Consider the following 19,745-nt stretch of genomic DNA (forward strand, 5'->3'; position numbering starts at 1 on the left):
GCGTGCTATGTCTTGCTGAAACCATGTTCTTTGCTTATACGAGGGCCATTTGAAAAGTCCGCCCAAAAAGAAAAACTACGTAATAGTTTTACGTTTTTCCAGATAGTCAATGAGGATTATCCCTTGCGAATCCCAAAAGACAGTTGCCATAACCTTTCCAGCTGAAGGAATGGTCATTGCCTTCTTTGGTGCAGATTCTCCCTTGGTAACCCATTGTTTGGATCGTTGTTTGGTCACATGAGTATAGTAATGTATCCATGTTTCATCCACAGTGACGAAATGATACATAAAAAGTCCTGCAGATTCTTCTTGATCAGTTGCAAACCGTCCTTGCAACACTTCACACGATTCCATTTTTGGTCAAGTGTGAGCAATCGTGGAACCCATCTGGAACCCATCTTGTGGGTATCTTCCTCTTGTCCAAATATTTATGCAAAATATTATGTACCCATTTATTCGAGATGCCCACAGCACTAGCAGTCTCATGCAGCTTAACTCTTCTGTCATCCATCACCACATCATGGATTTTATCAATGATTTATGGAGTCGTAACCACCCCTGGGCATCCAGAGTGTTCAGCATCAGTTGTGCCCATGTGGCCACTCCAGAAATTTTGAAACCACTTATAAACTGTTCTAATCGAATGTGCAGAGTCACCATAATGTTTATTGAGCTTCTCTTTTAGTCTCCTGAGGCATTTTGCCTTTCAGAAAGTAATGTTTAATCACCACACAAAATTCTTCTTCGTCCATTACTCAACTTCCTTGATTCACACAAATGCCTTTACTGTAATAATAATCTCCGCTCTTATTGACATCAAAAATCAAAATGTGATTAAATTTATTTATTTTTTACCCCTTATCTTCTACAGTATCACGTTTTCTGGCAGCTACATAAAGATTATTCTCTGCCCAGAAAAGGTCAGTCTGTAACACTTCCTTAATCATTACACATGACACATGAAGGTACACACCATTTTGAAGGGTCATTGTTGGATTCTATAATAGGATGTATATGCCATGGGAAATCCGGGAGCAATGTGGGAATTTTTTCATCAGGGAAAAATCCAGGAACTTTCAGAATATCAGCAATTTTACATTGTTTTAGTTCCCAGTTAAATTTTTGTGATTTTACTGGTAAGAACTGATACTGTAACAAAAAATTGTATTTTTTGCCCGCTACAGCAGAATAATATTGGAGCAAGAAAACAGAAATGAGGGAATAACACCAAAATAAAATTTTAGTTGCAAAGAAAATGCACCATTACAACAAAACAAACTGCACATACAAGTGTCTGCTGGTAGCAAAATGTGTCAAACTGCTTTCAATGAGCATGATGTCACAACTGTTTACATTTAGAACAGGTAGGGGGAAAGTACTGCGATTGGTGGTTCAAGAAACATTAATTTCAAAGTAAATTGCCTCTTACATGAGATGAATTATGTTATGTGTGAGAATTTGTGATGAATTTCTTAAATCTCAGAGCAGTAGACTCTCATTCAGAACTTAATACAGAGCACCAGCCACTTTGAAAAATTTCAGGCTCAGAAGACCAGCCATGTATGCCTTTATTTAAAATTTTACTGTCACATTTGTGCTTCATATATCTTAAAGGGTAATGCACTAAAAAGGCCAAGCTTGAAGGTTAGTTTTTCATATTTATTTCAGTTGTTTCATAGATTAAAAGTTATGCAGTAATGATGGCCAAAAAGTGTAATTATCCTTCAAAAAAAGTATGAGGTGAATTCTTGAGCAGTTAACAGAAAAAAAATTTTGATGGCCAGCATTATATGTGAAAACTTCACTTTTCATATAGCTGTACTGATTGGATATTAATTTAAACCATTTTCTTTTCCTATTTGTGTGATCGCACTACTTAAATGTTGTTGCTATTGGCAGATACATCATGTGTCCTATGATCAGAATATCTGTTATCATTGGATGGTGATTCACATAACATGAGCTGTGAATGGTTGACAAAAGTGCATCACAGTCTGATTTCAGTGCTTCAAAAGGTACCGTGCTGTAATTGGTGGAATTCATATTTTTACTTTCGTAATACCAAAATATGCTGTATACATGTTGCTGTGCATGAAAGATCTTTATACCTTTACCATTCAAAGAATTTGTAAGTTCTGTAACTCACAGGAAAAGTATATTGTCACTTAACATGGAACAAGTGTATTTTCAGCTAGGAAAAAGTATAATTTCACGTGGAGAAAAAACGTATATGTAACTGGGAAATTGGGGAAGTTTTATAGCTCACAGTGAAAGTATAGTGTCACTTAACATGGAACAATTGTATTTTCAGCCAGGAAAAAGGATATTTTCAACATATTTTTAACCGGGAAATTGGGGAACTGTTTTTCTTGTCCACTTATACACCTGACATACTAAGGGAAGTACGCAAATGGACTTTACACAAATGGAGACTCAATCTAATGGAAACAAAGGTCATAAATTAGGAAATCTACTGACAGAAGCAACTCTGACAATGATGCCTGGCACCTGCAACTGACATCTCAGAAACACAGAAGCCGGTCAAATGTCTGTGTGCTACTGTCATGAACATCTATGGAAAATGGTCAGAGGAAGGTGATACAAAGTATCAGACATCCATGTCTTATTATGGACTGTGGGCGTCAGAGACCTTGCAGACAGTATTAATAGTAACCTCAGACTTTTTGCAGACAAATTTAGTTTTCTGTAACAAAGTACTGCTGAAAAAGCTGCAGAAATATTGTCAGATCTTGATAAGATTTCAAAGTGGCTCAAAGATTGGCAACTTGCTTTAAATGTTCAGAAATGTAAAATTGTGCACTTCACAAAACAAAAAAGTATAGGATCCTATGACTATAATAACAGTGATTCACAGTTGAAATGTACCAACTCATAAAAATACCTGGGTGTAACACTTTATAGGGATATGAAATGGAATGATCACATAGCTTCATTACAGGAAGCTGTAGAGGGCAAAAACTGTAGATTTGACAGAGATTAGAATACATCCAGTAAATAATTGAGGACATAGGTTGCAAGTTCTACTCTGTGAAGAAGAGATTGGCACAGGAGAGGAATTTGTGCCGGGCCGCATCAAACCAGTCAGAAGACTGATAGGATGGGAAAAAATTAGGTTTGATTAACACACGGGTATTATGGAGGTGTTTTGTGAACCCACATGGGAGTCCTTGGAGGGAAGACGATATTCGTTTTCTGAGGCATTATTAAGAAAAATTTGGAGAATAGGCATTTGAGGTTGGCAGCAGAACAATTCTACTGCAGCTGATTCTCATTTTGTATAAGAACCACAAAGTTAAGATAAGAGAAATTAGGGCTCATATGGAGGCATTTAGAAAATTAGTAGTGGTACGAGATACCGTCCACCGTATGCCATGTGGTGGCTTGCAGAGTATGTTTGTAGATGTGGATGTAGAATGCCTAACTCATCAACAGTGCCTCAAATTCCTTTGTTCAGCCTTTGGCAATCAATTGTCATCAGCTTCATGAAAGCGAAGTTGGTTTGTGGAATTTTATTGTAATGTACCGGGTGATCAAAAAGTCAGTATAAATTTGAAAACTGAATAAATCACGGAATAATGTAGATAGAGAGGTACAAATTGACATACATGCTTGGAATGACATGGGGTTTTATTAGAACCTAAAAAATACAAAAGTTCAAAAAATGTCCGACAGATGGTGCTTCATCTGATCAGAATAGCAATAATTAGCGTAACAAAGTAAGACAAAGCAAAGATGATGTTCTTTACAGGAAATGCTCAATGTGTACACCATCATTCCTCAACAATAGCTGTAGTCGAGGAATAACCTTGTGAACAGCACTGTAAAGCATGTCCGGAGTTATGGTGAGGCATTGGCGTCGGATGTTGTCTTTCAGCATCCCTAGAGATGTCGGTTGATCATGATACACTTGCAACTTCAGGTAACCCCAAAGCCAATAATCGCACGGACTGAGGTATGGGGATCTGGGAGGCCAAGGATGACGAAAGTGGTGGCTGAGCACATGATCATCACCAAACGACGCGTGCAAGAGATCTTTCACGTGTCTACAATATGGGGTGGAGCGCCATCCTGCATAAACATCGTACGTTCCAGCAGGTGTTTATCAGCCAGGCTGGGGGTGATGCGATTCTGTAACATATCGACGTACCTCTCACCCGTCACAGTAGCAGTTACAAAACCAGAATCATGCATTTCCTTGAAGAAAAAGGCCCGATAACGGTAGATGTGGTAAATCAAACCCAAACCGTTACTTTCTCGTCATGCAAAGGAGTTTTCATGACAATTTTAGGATTTTCGGTAGCCCAAATTCTGCAGTTGTGGGCGTTGACAGACTCTCAGAGCGTGAAACGAGCTTCGTTAGTCCACAACACGTTACTCAACCAATTGTCATCTTCTGCCATCTTTTGAAACGCCCACATCACAAATGCCCTCCGCTTCACTAAATCGCCAGGTAACGGTTCATGATGCTGATGGATTTTGTATGGATAGCATTGGAGGGTATGCCTCAGTGCCAACCAAACAGTAGTGTATGGAATGCCGGTGCGACGTGCAACTGCACGAGCGCTGACTTCCTCGTGCATAGACGAACTCGCTACAGTCTCCATTTCTTCCTGAACTGTCTCAGCAGCATTACGCCATGTGCTCGGTCGGCTACTATGGGGTCTATCGTCTAAACAACCCATGGCTTCGAACTTTTGAAATCATTCTCGCCACAGCTGCATTTGTCAACGGACCTTTACCCGTTCGAATCCCCTTCCTACGACGATAGGATCGTAACGTTGAACTAGCACATTCCCCATTCTGATAATACATCTTCACTAAAAGTGCCTTTTCAGGTAACGTCAACATGCTGCAACTGCTGGCATGTCTGATTCTCTCTCTCATTACAGCTCCTTTTATACATGATTGTCATGCGCAGTCACTGACGTTTTGCTGTCCAGCGCCATCTGTTGGACATTTTGTGAACTTTGTTTTCTTTTTTTTTTGGTTCTAATAAAACCCCATGTCATTCCAAGCATGTGTGTCAATTTTTACCTCTCTATCTACATTATTGTGTGGTTTATTAAGTTTTCAAATTTATACTGACTTTTTGATCACCCAGTATTTCATGAAGGTCGGTGTGGACTGGTAAAGATTATAGAAAATGTTGACACTGCGAGGAGCACGATAAAGAGGAGTGAGGCATGGCTTACCGTGAGACAGAGGCACCTTTACACACATATAAGACTGCTGTGCACTCAGTTTTGTACAACTGTTTATCTGCAAAGAAGACCCATCCATCCTGCAGGGATCTGCCCAAAGACTCGTAGCAGTAAGTGTATTGCTCAAACAGTTTCACTGAGCAAATGCAAAATCCACTTACAACTGTGTAATGGGGATCCAAACTCAGTTGTATTGATATGAGCCCAGATGTGAGGAGCAGTGAACTGCTGGCAATGTACCCAGTTGAACCAGAATCGACAACAGCATTTCGTTCACAAAACAGATACACTGTACTTTCCACAACCATCGCGTTAAAAGATCGAAGAATAAGTAATGGCAAATGGTATGCTATATGGCAATTTATTTGCCATGACAAAAAATGCACAGACAGCAGTTTCTGCCGATTTAAGAACCTTGTGAGTCTATTCTTCTGAAAGCATGTGTCTTTTGAGACACTTTTCCAGAACTTGTTCGAAAGCATACCAAAGTGTATAAGTTTTAAAGGTGAGTATTGAAAGAGCAGTTAAACAATTTGTACAGAAAAGTTTGTCTTTCATTGTTTTTATAAAAACAATTTTTTATAAGAGAGGTAGCCCCCGTGAACAGCAGTGGAAGTTTACATTTAAGCGAGGGTTTGAGGTCTTCGCTCAGCTTGTTGAGAATGGAGTTAAGATGTCGAGGAGGTGCATGTTTTACACAATAAAAGTGTGGGTCCTGAAACAGTAATGCAATCTGAAGAGTACAGTGGACATGCAAAATCTAGCTAGAGGTGTAATCTGAGCAGTCTTCTCTTTCCTCCCTCATGTGGCAGAGAACACAGACTAGGCCAGAGCCAGGGTGGCAATTCTTCTGGAAAACCTGGAATTCTCAGGGAATTATATTCGAAAAAACAGGGAAATCTTAGGGAATTTCAGGAATTTCTTAAAATCTCGGGGATTTCTGTGGTTTTCACCTAGCACTGAAACTGAATTTTACTGTGTTATGAATTTAGTGTGTTAATTATATGAATATTTTCCCATTTAAATTATTAATATGCTGCCCCTCCTTTTGAAACATTAATTTACTCATTTATCAAGAGCTTCTTGACATCTTCCTCCACACACCTGGAATTCTCGGGGAAATTTTTTTTTCCAAGTTTGTGCAGTCAGCCTGAGCTCACATTCATGACGCCTGCTGGGGGCGACATCACTCGGTGGCTCCTGTACGGCCTAAAAAAATGCAACCGTTGGCTCAGCTGGAAAGTTAAAAATGTAGTGATATACTGCAGCTGGTTTTGACTCTGCGATACACTGCAGCTGTTTGATCAGTGAAGATAGACTGAGAACATTGTGATGTTTTGTCTGGTCATTGTACAGTTCACAATATTTAGTTGTTTTTTCTGTCTCTACGTAGTTTAAGCTGTCTCCTATTTTTCTTGTTTTCCAAATATTATATAAATACTTTGGTTTTTGTAGTATTGCAAAGTGCCCCTCCTCGAACCACGGCCTGCAGATCTGGTGCTGTTCCCTATGGGAATCCACGGTAGCCGTAGCTGCCTGCGCTCTCGGGACCCTCGACTAGTAGGTACACCTGTGCTACGCCTGGCTCCCTAGCGGCTCTGCCGACCTAGAACTGGAGCCAGGCGTTGCAACAAAATCACCAAAGGTAAAATGTAAATAAAATAATGCTGCAACTCACTTGCCAAATTGGCTAAAATGTTTACGGCAATCTATGTTCCTTTGGCAATGCTTTTCCAGTAAGTGTGTTGCATGTTAAAATGACTTCACTATTTTAAGGAAGGCTGCACGTTACACAGTCATGTGAAGGAATGACCTTTATTGTTGCGTCGATGAGGGTTCAGGCTTGAAAGGTTAGCGAGTGGGTGAAACAGAATACAGATGTCCTTTTGGCAGCTTTTGAACTTAGTTATAATTCTGAGGTGGGGACAGTTGCTTCTGAAACACCACAACCAATTTTTACTTTCTGTCTGCAATGGCTTTGCCACTGCCGTAATGTCGAATCACAATCTGTTCCTTCTCAGGATTTCCACAGTGCATGACACACTTGGTGCTGCACTTCCTACTGAATTCAAAGAGCATTTTTGCCCCTACTGCGCACTAACTAACCATACCTGTGATTATTCATGGTGCTCTTAGAATGTTCTTTATCCTGCCTTTTAGGACACCTCGGTTGAATCTTAGACTGATGAAGAATACCAGACAATCATTCTCGAGAGGAATTGGTTGTGGAGATTAGAGAGAGGCCCAACTAATAAAGCCACCCCTTGCCCCCCTCCCACAAAACTAGGTATTTTTTTCTTCCCTGAAGATGGAGACTACTGTTTCATAAGCCAGGACCTCTGCGTTCTATTTCAAATGTTCTACTGGCAGTAATGGAAGAAGTTTCATTTGTTCAAGGTAAGCACTGAGCAGAAATGCACAGTATCAGTGAAACAGTCTCAATAGTATCACCAACAGCTGGCAATGTACCCAGTTGAACCAGAATCGACAACAGCATTTTGTTCACAAAACAGATACACTGGACTTGCCACAACCATCACGTTAAAAGATCGAAGAATAAGTAATGGCAAATGGTATGCTACATGGCAATTTATTTGCCATGACAAAAATGTACAGACAGCAGTTTCTGCCGATTTAAGAACCTTGTGAGTCTGTTCTTCTGAAAGCATGTGTTTTTTGAGACACTTTTCCAGAACTTGTTCGAAAGCAGACAGCAAATGTAAAATTTAATGAATTTGTGTTAAAAGCAGTACAGAATGCTAATGGAAGACAGGTTGTTGGGAGAATCTAATAAATACCAGATTGATTGTTTCCATCACTGTACTTTTCTTTCCCACTAATAAACCTTCTAATATTTTTCTTTTCTGTTTCTCAAGTGTTCTTCATTAAAAATTGTTCTCCCAGTGGTATATTCCCATCAAATGTTCATCAGTGAAGTTGAAGGTTGATCTAATAGTTATTTATTTTCAATTCCTTTCTCAAGACAACTACTGATTTTTTTTATATATAAAAGTAGCCTCCTGAGATTTGCAACATTTAAAAATGGTCACTGTTCTGAATTTTCATAAAGTGCAAAAAATAAGAGCACTCCTGTTCATAGGTTTGTTGAGTTGTCAGTTCACACACTACTACTACTTGCTTTCATGGTTTTGCTTACATTACCCATTTTATTCTACTGTACATAATTTGGTTACATGCATCCATTGTGGATACAATTATGTTACTCCCTTCTATTAAATGTTCATAAATAAATACGAGGGGTGTTTGAAAAGTCCATGCAAAAATAAAAACTACTTATGTTTTTGGGATAAACCTTTTTTATTTTTCGATATAGTCTCCTTTCATACTTATACACTTCGCCCAATGCTGTTCTAATTTGTTGATCCCTTCCGAATAATAAGAATTGTCCAAGTCTGCAAAATAGCTATTAGTTGCTGCAATAACCTCCTTGTTTGAATAAAATCTCTGTCCCGCCAGCCATTTCTTCAAATTGGGGAAATAATAGTAGTCCGAAGGAGCCAAGTCTGGAGAATAGGGGGGTTGTGAAATGAGTTGGAATCCTATTTCCGTTAATTTTGCGACCACAACTGCTGAGGTGTGTGCTGGTGCATTGTTCTGATGGAAAAGGATTTTTTTGCGGTCCAATCGCCGGCGTTTTTCTTTCAGCTCGGTTTTCAAACGGTCCAATAACAATGAATAACATGCACCCGTAATAGTTTTACCCTTTTCCAGATAGTCAATGAGGATTATCCCTTGCGAATCCCAAAAGACAGTCGCCATAACCTTTCCGGCCAAAGGACTGGTCTTCACCTTTTTTGGTGCAGATTCTTCCTTGGTAATCCAGTGTTTAGATTGTTGTTTGGTATCAGGAATATGGTAATGTATCCATGTTTCATCCACAGTGACGAAACAACGCTTAAAGTCCTGCGGATTCTTCCTGAAGAGCTGCAAACCATCCTTGCAACACTTCACACAATTCCATTTTTGGTCAAGCGTGAGAAATCACGGAGCCCATCTTGCGGGTAGCTTTCTCATGTCCAAATGTTTATGCAAAATATTATGTACCCATTCATTCAAGATGCCCACAGCACTAACAATCTCATGCACCTTAACTCTTCTGTCATCCACCACCATATCATGGATTTTATCAATGATTTCTGGAGTCGTAAGTGCCCATATGGCCGCTCCAAAAATTTTGAAACCACTTATAAACTGTTCTAATTGAAGGTGTAGAGTCACTATAATGTTTATCAAGCTTCTCTTTAGTCTCCTGAGGCGTTTTGCGTTTAATCACCACACGAAATTCTTGTTTGTCCATTTTTTGACAATCACTCGGCTTCCTTGATTCACGTGAATGCCAAACACAAATAAATAGATGAATATGGCTGAAACTTGGTGTGCGTTCTTTCCAAAGATGCTACTAACTAAACATGACCTCGATATGTGCTGGTGGTGCCATCTCTCGGACTTTGCATGGACTTTTCAAATGCCCCTCGTAAATAATAAATAAATGGTTTATTTGTTCATCATAACTTTTACAGTCATGGACATAGTATGTTTACGAACATACAAAGATTAATAAGAGTTTAGAAATAAAGATAAATTATACACAACATCATTAAAAATCCTTTATGGAGTACAAACATTTAGCAATTGACAGATGCTTTAATTTTGTCTTAAATATATTTCCATTAAACAGTTTTATATTATATGGCAGTCTGTTACAAAAATGTCTTCTAGCAGAAAATGGACTATGGTCTGTCGCTCTTTTATTATTAAATAAATGTGATAATCCTCTCTTTTTCTTGTATTATAGGTATGGATTTCACTATTGATTATACTACATTCCATATTTTCTTTTACAAACAGTATAGTCCTGAGAACATACAATGAATACACTGTTAGTATGTTATACTTAATGAAGTATTCTCTACAGGACTGACATTTACTAATATTAGCTATTATCCTAATTGCCTGATTCCAAAATGGATTTGTCTTAAGACAGGCGGCACAGCATAATGCTTGATTGGCGTTTTAGCAGGTGGATGTCACAGGAGATTTTTTTACATGTATAGCTGATGTGCTCCTTGCATGTAAGATGTTCATCTACTGTAGTACCCAGTAATGTATGTTTATGAGTTGTTCCAACTGAATACTCTGCTCAGTATCTACTTGTCTTGATTTATAATTTAGCAGAAACTCCATCAGAATTGTCTTGTCCTTATTTAGTGCCAATTTGTTTACGGTGGGATATTCTGTGATAAGGTTAATGTTTTCTGTATTATTTTGCACTGGTCACTGTTTTGTAGAGCATCAGCTTATGAAGGAAGTATCGTTGCCATAATTTACTTGGTTTGATTTTTGTACACAACAAACAAAAAAGGCCTGGCAGTGCTTTTCTGAGAGACACCACAGTTAAGAATTTTATAAGAAATTTTACTGTTTGTGTATGTCCCCCATTTGTATGATACAGCTTAACACATTGTCTCCTGTCAACAAGGTATGATCTTAGCAAGTCTAATTCCACTCCTCTGCCTTCATAAGTTTCTAATTTATATAGAAGAATGGAATGAGGCCATGGATAGGTCTAAAAAGGTGCCAATAACTTTGTTTCCATCATCAAGTTTAACCAGTACCGCTTGAAAAAAACGATACAAAATTGCATTATGAGAAATAAAAGAAAAGTTAATTTCCTGAAAAAACATTTTCACCAGAATTACAATAAAATATAATTAGATTTTAATATTGTGGTTCTGGCCCATCTTTAAAAATGAAATATATAAAAATATAACAGTATTTTTGAAATGACAATAACTTTAGTAAAGATAATTTAAATGACTTTATTATAATTAACAGATAAGACAGTAGAAGACAAAATTTTGTAGATAAGCAGAGAATTGCATTCATCCAACTAAGGTTTGAGTTACTTGCTAAGGATTGAAATCAACCTGTTTTCTATAATCATAGCTTGAAAATAGTAGACCAGAGTACAACATGACACTAGATTCAGTGGTAAACATTGAAGTATTGAGATCATTTATCTTTTTTAAATTTAAGATAAATTTTCGAGTTATGCTGTGGTTTCTCAGTTGTAAATAATTAATGTAAAACAGTAAAAACACACATAATAAAAAAGTAGTATACACAATAATAATTCTGAAGAATCAAAAACAATAGTCTTAACTGGTCTAAATAATCTCACATTTCAGTAAACACATCATACAAGCGTATATCAACTTTTTATATTCTTTTTAACAAAAATAATCTCCCGTTATATTTTACACTGAACAATCCTGCACTTTTTAATTATATACAAATATGCCTTTACAGTGTGAAACAACTTTGAATATTTTCATAAGGCATTAATTCTTCATAGTCAGTAACAACATATTTAGCACATATTGGCCATTTACTACCAAGACTAACTCTTTCTAATGCCACTGCTATATGATCATAGAGTTGTTAACTACGATCCAAATATGACCAATAAATCAGACCCAGCTCAAACTTCATAAGCATCAGTAATATAACTACACAAACCAATATTTAATGTCATCTTGTTACCTAACTTACATACAGTCATTTCTCAGAATTTCATACAGCATACAATCACAAATAAAAGTGCAGTGCATTACAAAACAAGATACCCTAACATTTCATTTCCCAAACATTGTCATCGTCATCATCATTGTTGTTATCAACATCATAAATCTTACATTCATCACAGCATAAACCTTGTCTTGGTATCATACTTCACAATACAATTTTATCATTTTCATTTTAATGTAAACCTCATGAACATCACAAAATATCTCACAAAACTTCATCATAATGCCATTAATATGCCTAACATTGAAAAACTGCTTTACTTTATAAACCTCGCATTTTATCCATAATATTGCAACATGATTATTAAACCAAGAAAAATACACTTTGCCTCATAGATTCGTATAACCACTAACTTTGCATCGGTCTGAAAAACATCACTTTCTGTTACTGTATGCCTCTTTTCAACAAAATTAACATAGTTTATGAAATAATTACATTTTCATTTTGTTTTAAACAGTTTTTGTTGACTAAAGCACTAGATGTTCTGGCACCGCAAACACTGGCTGACTATAGTAACATTTTCTCCGTCTGACTTTCATTTATGTAAAAATTGAAATTTATTTTTCAATATGAATATATGTTCCCTAACATGGCAGCAGTTTTTGAAATCTATTTATCTTCAGTTAATTCGAAACAGCAATAATACAAAATATTAGATCATAGTTTTCGTAATCCATATAAAAGATTTTTCCATTTCTAACTCTGGCTCACAAAAACAGCATGTGATTCATACACAGTGAAAAATCCAAAGTATTAATAATGCTTTACATATCAGAAGTTTTTCATTATAAACAGTAAATAAGTCTTATTTTCCTGCTGTTCAGTTTGCAAAATATATTGTTAATTGAGCATATTTAATAGTAGTGAGATTATTATTTTACTGCACACTTACATGATTTTTATACTGAAACAGTTGAAGACAGACTTACAATATAACGTAATTGCAACAAAGATAAACAGGTAAAGTAACTGAAAAATATTGCAGTATGGAAATTCAACCTGTTGAAGTAATAGTCACAAGTAAAAATAAGTTATATAGTCAGTTTTGACATGATAGAGTATAAAAGACAAACACTAGCTGTAAATTTTCACAGGGCACAGACAGAGTGAAAGTTCATAGTGCACTCAAAATTATTCCATGTACAAAGTAGTTTAGTACCAATGTCCACTCCTGGTAGCTGGGTGGTCAGTGCGACAGAATGTCACACCTAATGGCCCGGGTAAGATTCCTGGCTGGGTCAGAGATTTTCTCCGCTCAGGGACTGGGTGTTGTGTTGTCCTTATCATTGTCATTTCATCCTCATGGACACGCAAGTTGCCGAAGTGTCGTCAACTCGAAAGACTTGCACCAGGCGAATGGTCTACCCAACGGGAGGCTCTAGCCACACAATATTTCCATTTTATTAGTACCAATAAATAAGATGTCTTTTTTTAGTTAGTCTTTTTTCCAGCTGCTACCTATATTTTTGTTTTTAAATGGCATTTCTCATATTTCGAGTAATAGTGACTTCATCTCTTATTACCATTTCACTGGACAGTGCAGTTTCCTACTGTGGTTGGTTCCTGTTTTGCTTTGATGCAAACTATATATTTTTTCTTTTTATGTAATTTCTTACATTATTTATTATCCACTTCCTCCAATTACAAATACTTAGCCATAACTTTTTGCATCATCATTGCTTCTGTAACATCATATTTCCCTACAGTACAGTGATATAATCATCATCATCATCAAGCCATAACACATTTCCGTTAATTCTCACAAAATATTCACTTCCCCTTATAATTCACAACCAAACATCAACAGCAATAAACTTGCCTCTCAGAAATGTGATAACAGCAACGTAACATTCATTTCACTTTACCGTGTTACAGATACCAAATCTAGCATATTCAGCATTACCTACTTCACAAACAACAGGACAAGAGCATAGTAATTTCCCATGCATTTGTTCTACCATGAGTAATACATACTTCACATTATATGTAGAATAACTGAAAATAGCTGACACTCGTGAGAAACATTTTTTTCAGATCTTTTCTTTTTATGTTGCTTGTAATAACTCACATTCTCTTGTACATATTACTCTTACCACAGCGTCAGCATAAACCAAAAATTTATTAATTTCCTATCTTGCCAAAAATGAAAATGGTTATGCAGTTTAAACTAGAATAATTTCAACTTTTTATTCCTAGATCAATACATTTGAAAATTACCACCATTGCTAAGTGAAACATAAAGAATATGAAATATTTGAAAACTCCAAACCACCAACTATCTTCGCTAATCAGTTGTAGCAGTCAGAGAGTATAAAAAATTCCTTAAATTCCCCCCCTCCCCTCCCCCCCCCCCTCCCCCGCCCCCCATGAGCTATGGACCTTGCAGTTGGTGGGGAGGCTTGTGTCCCTCAGTGATACAGATAGCTGTACCGTAGGTGAAACCACAATGGAGGGGTATCTGTTGAGCGGCCAGATAAATGTGTGGTTCCTGAAGAGGGGTAGCAGCCTTTTCATTAGTTGCAGGGCCAATGGTCTGGATGATTGACTGATCTGGTCTTGCAACATTAACCAAAATGGCCTTGCTGTGTTGGTACTGCTAACGACTGAAAGCAAGGGGAAACTACAGCCATAATTTTTCCCGAGGGCATGCAGCTTTACTGTATGGTTAAATGATGATGGTGTCCTCTTGGATAAAATATTCCAGAGGTAAAATAGTCCCCCATTTGGATATCGGGGCGGGGATTACTCAGGAGAATGTCGCTATCAGGAGAAAGAAAACTGGTGTTCTACAGATCGGAGCATGGAATGTCAGATCCCTTAATTGGGCAGATAGGTTAGAAAATTTAAAAGGGGAAATAGATAGATTAAAGTTAGATATAGGGGGCATTAGTGAAGTTTGGGTGGCAGGAGGAAAAGACTTCTTGGTCAGGTGAATACAGGGTTATAAATACAAAATGAAATTGGGGTAATGGAGGTGTAGGTTTAATAATGAATAAAAAAATACGAGCGTGGGTCAGCTACTATGAACAGCATAGTGAATGGATTACTGTAGCCGAGATAGACTCGAAGCCCACACCTACCAAATTAGTACAAGTTTATATGCCAACTAGCTCCGATCCGTAGAGGATGAAGTGATTGGAGAAATGTATGATGAGATAAAAGAAATTATTCAGATAGTAAAGGGAGATGAAAATTTAATAGTCAAGGGGGACTGGAATTCGATAGTAGGAAAAGGAAGAGAAGTAAAAGTTATAGGTGAATATGGAATGGGGATAAGGAGTGAAAGAGGAAGCCGTCTGGTAGAATTTTGCACAGAGCATAACTTGATCATAGCTAACACTTGGTTTAAGAATCGTGAAGGAAGATTGCGTACGTGGAAGAGGCCTGGAGACACTGGAAGGTTTCAGATAAATTATCTAATGGTAAGACAGAGATTTAGGAACCAGGTTTTAAATTCTAAGACATTTCCAGTGTCAGATGGGGACCCTGACCACAATCTATTGGTTATGAACTGTAGATTAAAACTGAAGAAACGGCAAAGAGGTGGGAATTTAAGGACATGGGACCTGTATAAACTGAAAGAACCAGAGGTTGTAGAGAGTTTCAGAGAGAGCATTAGGGAATGATTGACAGGAACAGGGGAAACAGATACAATAGAAGAAGAATGGGTAGCTTTGAGAGATGAAATAGTGAAGGCAGCAGAGGATCAAGTAGGTAAAAAGCCGAGGGCTAGTAGAAATCCTTGGGTAACAAAAGAGATATTGATTTTAATTGATGAAAGGAGAAAATATAAAAATGTAGAGATGAAATAGTGAACGCAGCAGAGGACAAGTAGGTAAAAAGCCGAGGGCTAGTAGAAATCCTTGGGTAACAGAAGAGATATTGAATTTAACTGACGGAAAGAGAAAATATAAAAAGGCAGTAATGAAGCAGGCAAAAAGGTATGCAAACGTCTCAAAAATAAGATCAACAGGAAGTGCAAAATGGCTAAGCAGGTATGGCTAGAGGTCAAATCTAAGGATGTAAAGGCATATATCACTAGGGGTAAGATGGATACTGCCTACAGGGAAATTAAAGAGACCTTTGGAGAAAAGAGAACCACTCGTATGAATATAGATGGAAAACCAGCTCTAAGCAGAGAAAAGAAAGCAGAAAAATAGAAGGACTATATAGAAGATCTACACAAGGGTGATGTACTTGAAGGCAATATTATGGAAATGGAAGGGGACGTATGTGAAGATGAAATGGGAGATAGGAGATATGACATTGTGTGAAGAGTTTGACAGAGCACTGAAAGACATAAGTCAAAACAAGGCCCCTGGAGTGGACAACGTCCCATTGGAACTACTGATAGACTTGGGGAGAGTCAGCTATGACAAAACTCTGCCATTTAGTGAGCAAGATGTATGAGACAGGCGAAATACCCTCAGCCTTCAAGAATAATATAATAATTCTAATCCCAAAGATAGCAGGTGTTGACAGGTGTGAAAATTACCGAACTGTCAGTTTAATAAGTCACGGCTGCAAAATACATACACGAATTCTTTACAGACGAATGGAAAAACTGGTAGAAGCTGACCTTGGGGAAGATCAGTTCGGATTCCGGAGAAATGTTGGAACACGTGAGGCAATACTGATCCTACGACTTATCTTCAACGATAGAGTAAGGAAAGGTAAACCTACGTTTCTAGCATTTGTAGACTTAGAGAAAGCTTTTGACAGTGTTGACTGGAATACTCTCTTTCAAATCCTGAAGGTGGCAGGGGTCAATTATAGTGAGCGAAAGGCTGTTTGCCATTTGTACAGAAACCAGATGGCAGTTATAAGAGTCGAGGAGCATGAAAGGGAAGCAGCGGTCAGGAAGGGAGTGAGACAGGGCTCTAGCTTATCCCTGATGTTATTCAGTCTGTATTCTGAGCAAGCAATGAAGGGGGAAAAAAAAAAAAAAAAATTGGAGTAGGAATTAAAATCCATGGAGAAGAAATAAAGGTTTTCTGGTGACATTGTAATTGTGTCAGAGACTGCAAAGGACCTGGAAGAGCAGTTTGAAGGAATGGACAGTGTCTTGAAAAGGGGAAGTAAGATGAACGTCAACAGGATAATGGAATGTAGCCTAATTAAGTCAGGTGATGCTGAGGGAATTAGATTAGGAAATGAGACACTTAAAGTAGTAAAGGAGTTTTGCTGTTTGGGGAGCAAAATAACTGATGATGGTCGAAGTAGAGAGAATGTGAAATGTAGACTAGCAATGGCAAGAAAAGCATTTGTGGAGAAGAGAAATTTGTTAAAATTGAGTATAGATTTAAGTGTCGGGAAGCCTTTTCTAGAAGTATTTGTATGGAGAGTAGCCATGTATGGATGTGAAACATGGAAGATTAATTGTTTAGACTAGAAGAGAATAGAAGCTTTAGAAATGTGGTGCTACAGAAAATGCTGAAGATCAGATGGGCAGATCACTTAACTAATGAGGAGGTACTGGATAGAATTTGGGAGAAGAGGAATTTGTGGCACAAATTGACTAGAAGAAGGGATTGGTTGCTAGGACACATTCTGAGACATCAAGGGATCACCAATTTAGTGTTGGAGGGAAGCAGGGAGGGTAAAAATCATAGAGGGAGATCATGAGATGTATACACTAAGCAGATTCAGAAGGATGTATGGTGCAGTAGTTACTTGGAGATGAAGAAGCTTGCACAGGATAGAGTAGCATGGAGGGCTGCATCAAACAAGTCTCTGGATGGAAGACCACAAAAACAACAAATGCAATATAAAATGTACCTCTGTAACATTGTCAATATCATAGCAAAAATTTCAAAGTCCATATATTTAAATCAGTCTCATTGAAATTTAACTAAAAAGCAGAAAAGTCTTAGAATTTTCACTCAGAGACAAAATTTTTAGTATTATCACCATTGTCTTATATGTGCATGACTACTACTACTTCTTACTCAAATGTAGTTCAAAAATAATTTCCTCAACTCAGTTTCTGTAAGCATGCACAGTGCTACTACTACATTTTCACTCATTATTACTTTAAAACTTATCAGCAAACTAGAACTGTGTATGTTTTGACCACAAACAAATATAATTTCACTTTTACTGGCTGACATACTTTCAGTTGTGTTGGAGGAAACAATAATATTTTCAAATTTTTCATTGTCTGTCTATATTTACTGGCTACAGCATTGTCATTGTATGCTGAAATTTGTGATTTGGATCCTGTAGTAAGCATTTTATTAGTTGCAGCATTATTCCAAACCTGTACATTACTGTTTCTAAACTGTTCACAGAATAGTTCTGGGTACAATGAGCACCAGTTAAGCTGTAATTGAGTAGAAAATAACAAAAAATTGTTGAAGGAAAGAATTGTATTTGAAAATACTTTTATGCATGCAGATGTTCAAGTGACAGAATCAGTGTTAACTACTAATTCTGATTCTTCATTAGCCCTGACTAGGTCATTGTTTTCAACAGAAATAATTTTAGTTTTGTTGACACTGGATAAGTTATGATTTTCGGGGTTGTATTAACACAAGTTTCTGGTACCACAAAAGTAGTATCAGTTTCTACAACAGATTGTTCTTGTTTAACAACTGGGCTTCGACTATGTTTGACTTTGTTTGTGAAAATCATAATTTTGTTTCCAACAGTGTCTATTTATCATTCAAATTTTTAAAACTTGCCTTCGTCTCTTTCATTAGTTCTGATATTTGATATTATAGATTAAAACCCAACTGCTCATTATTTTCTTTCACTATTTCCTGTTACCCTGATTTTAATTCATTGTTATTGTTTTTGATTTCTGTTTGCGTAGATAATTTTAAGTTTTCAATATTACTATTATTTTCTGTTTGCATCTATAATTTTGAATTTTCAATATTATTTTTGTTTTAAGTTTTCAATATTCAAATTGTGTGTCCAGTCTTCCCAATTTCCCCAAGGTGACATTGAAAATGTCCCCCTGATCTGCCTGTCATCTACTGCAATGTCACTTTTATTGTCAGACACATCCTAACTAGCATCTGCAGCCCCCCCCCCCCCCACCCCCCCAAATTTCACTTACTGTCTGTAGCATTTTATTTTATACAGAAACACTTTTTTTTTCGCATAACATAGCTTCATTATATTTCTTGTATTTATCCGTATTTCTTCCATTGCCTCTGGTGATGATCTACATCATCTTACTTGATTTTCATGTACGCAGCCAATATGTACTTGAGGTTTCTTTACACTTTTCTCATTTACACTGTAATTTTATTTGCTTCCCTATCGTAAGTTTCCTGTAATATTCCAGGTAATGTTTTAATACTGGATGACATATTCACATATAATGTTACTCCCTTCTCTTAAATCTTCATGGATAAACTGATGCAAAATTTACAACACTCATTTGTCTACTCTGTTGATGTCAACGTTTAAATAATTTTTGAAGGGAGTAAACTTGAAATTGGCAGATAAATGTTACTAATCTTGCTATGGCTGCCTTGTTTTCTAGGGTGTCTTCTTTGTTCCTATATAAGCTTTCCAAAATTATTGGTCCAAAGTGTTTCAATGACAAGTCACTGGAATATTGTTAATTCTTGTTACCTCTGGCGTGTTTGGAGCCTAAAAATTATATAAGTATTTCGTACATAGCTTTCAGTTCCTTCTAGAACCAGATATAATCTAAATTATTATTAACAGGACTTTCTTAGTTAAAGTTGCTTTTTGACTATAACTTACACAATGTTCTCTGGAAATAATTATTTATGGAAACAATTATTTATGTGAAGATTTATGTGCCTAAAAGTTCATAACAAAGGCTGCAAGTTTTGACGCTATGAAAAATAACAGCTTCCTGTAACTGTACGCAGCCAGTTATATTATTGATAGTAAAATTAGAAAAATTGTAACTAAAGACAGAAATTTTATTTA

At 37.0% G+C, this 19,745-nt stretch overlaps 1 protein-coding gene across 3 annotated transcripts in view; it reads left to right on the forward strand.

The window, feature by feature from the left end:
• Positions 1-19,745, forward strand: part of LOC124550872 (glycine N-methyltransferase) — an 89,199-nt gene that overhangs the window by 42,888 nt on the left and 26,566 nt on the right. The gene's annotated exons all lie outside the window — the stretch shown is intronic.

Source organism: Schistocerca americana, chromosome 9 (genome assembly GCF_021461395.2).
Source record: "Schistocerca americana isolate TAMUIC-IGC-003095 chromosome 9, iqSchAmer2.1, whole genome shotgun sequence".
NCBI lineage: Eukaryota > Metazoa > Arthropoda > Insecta > Orthoptera > Acrididae > Schistocerca > Schistocerca americana.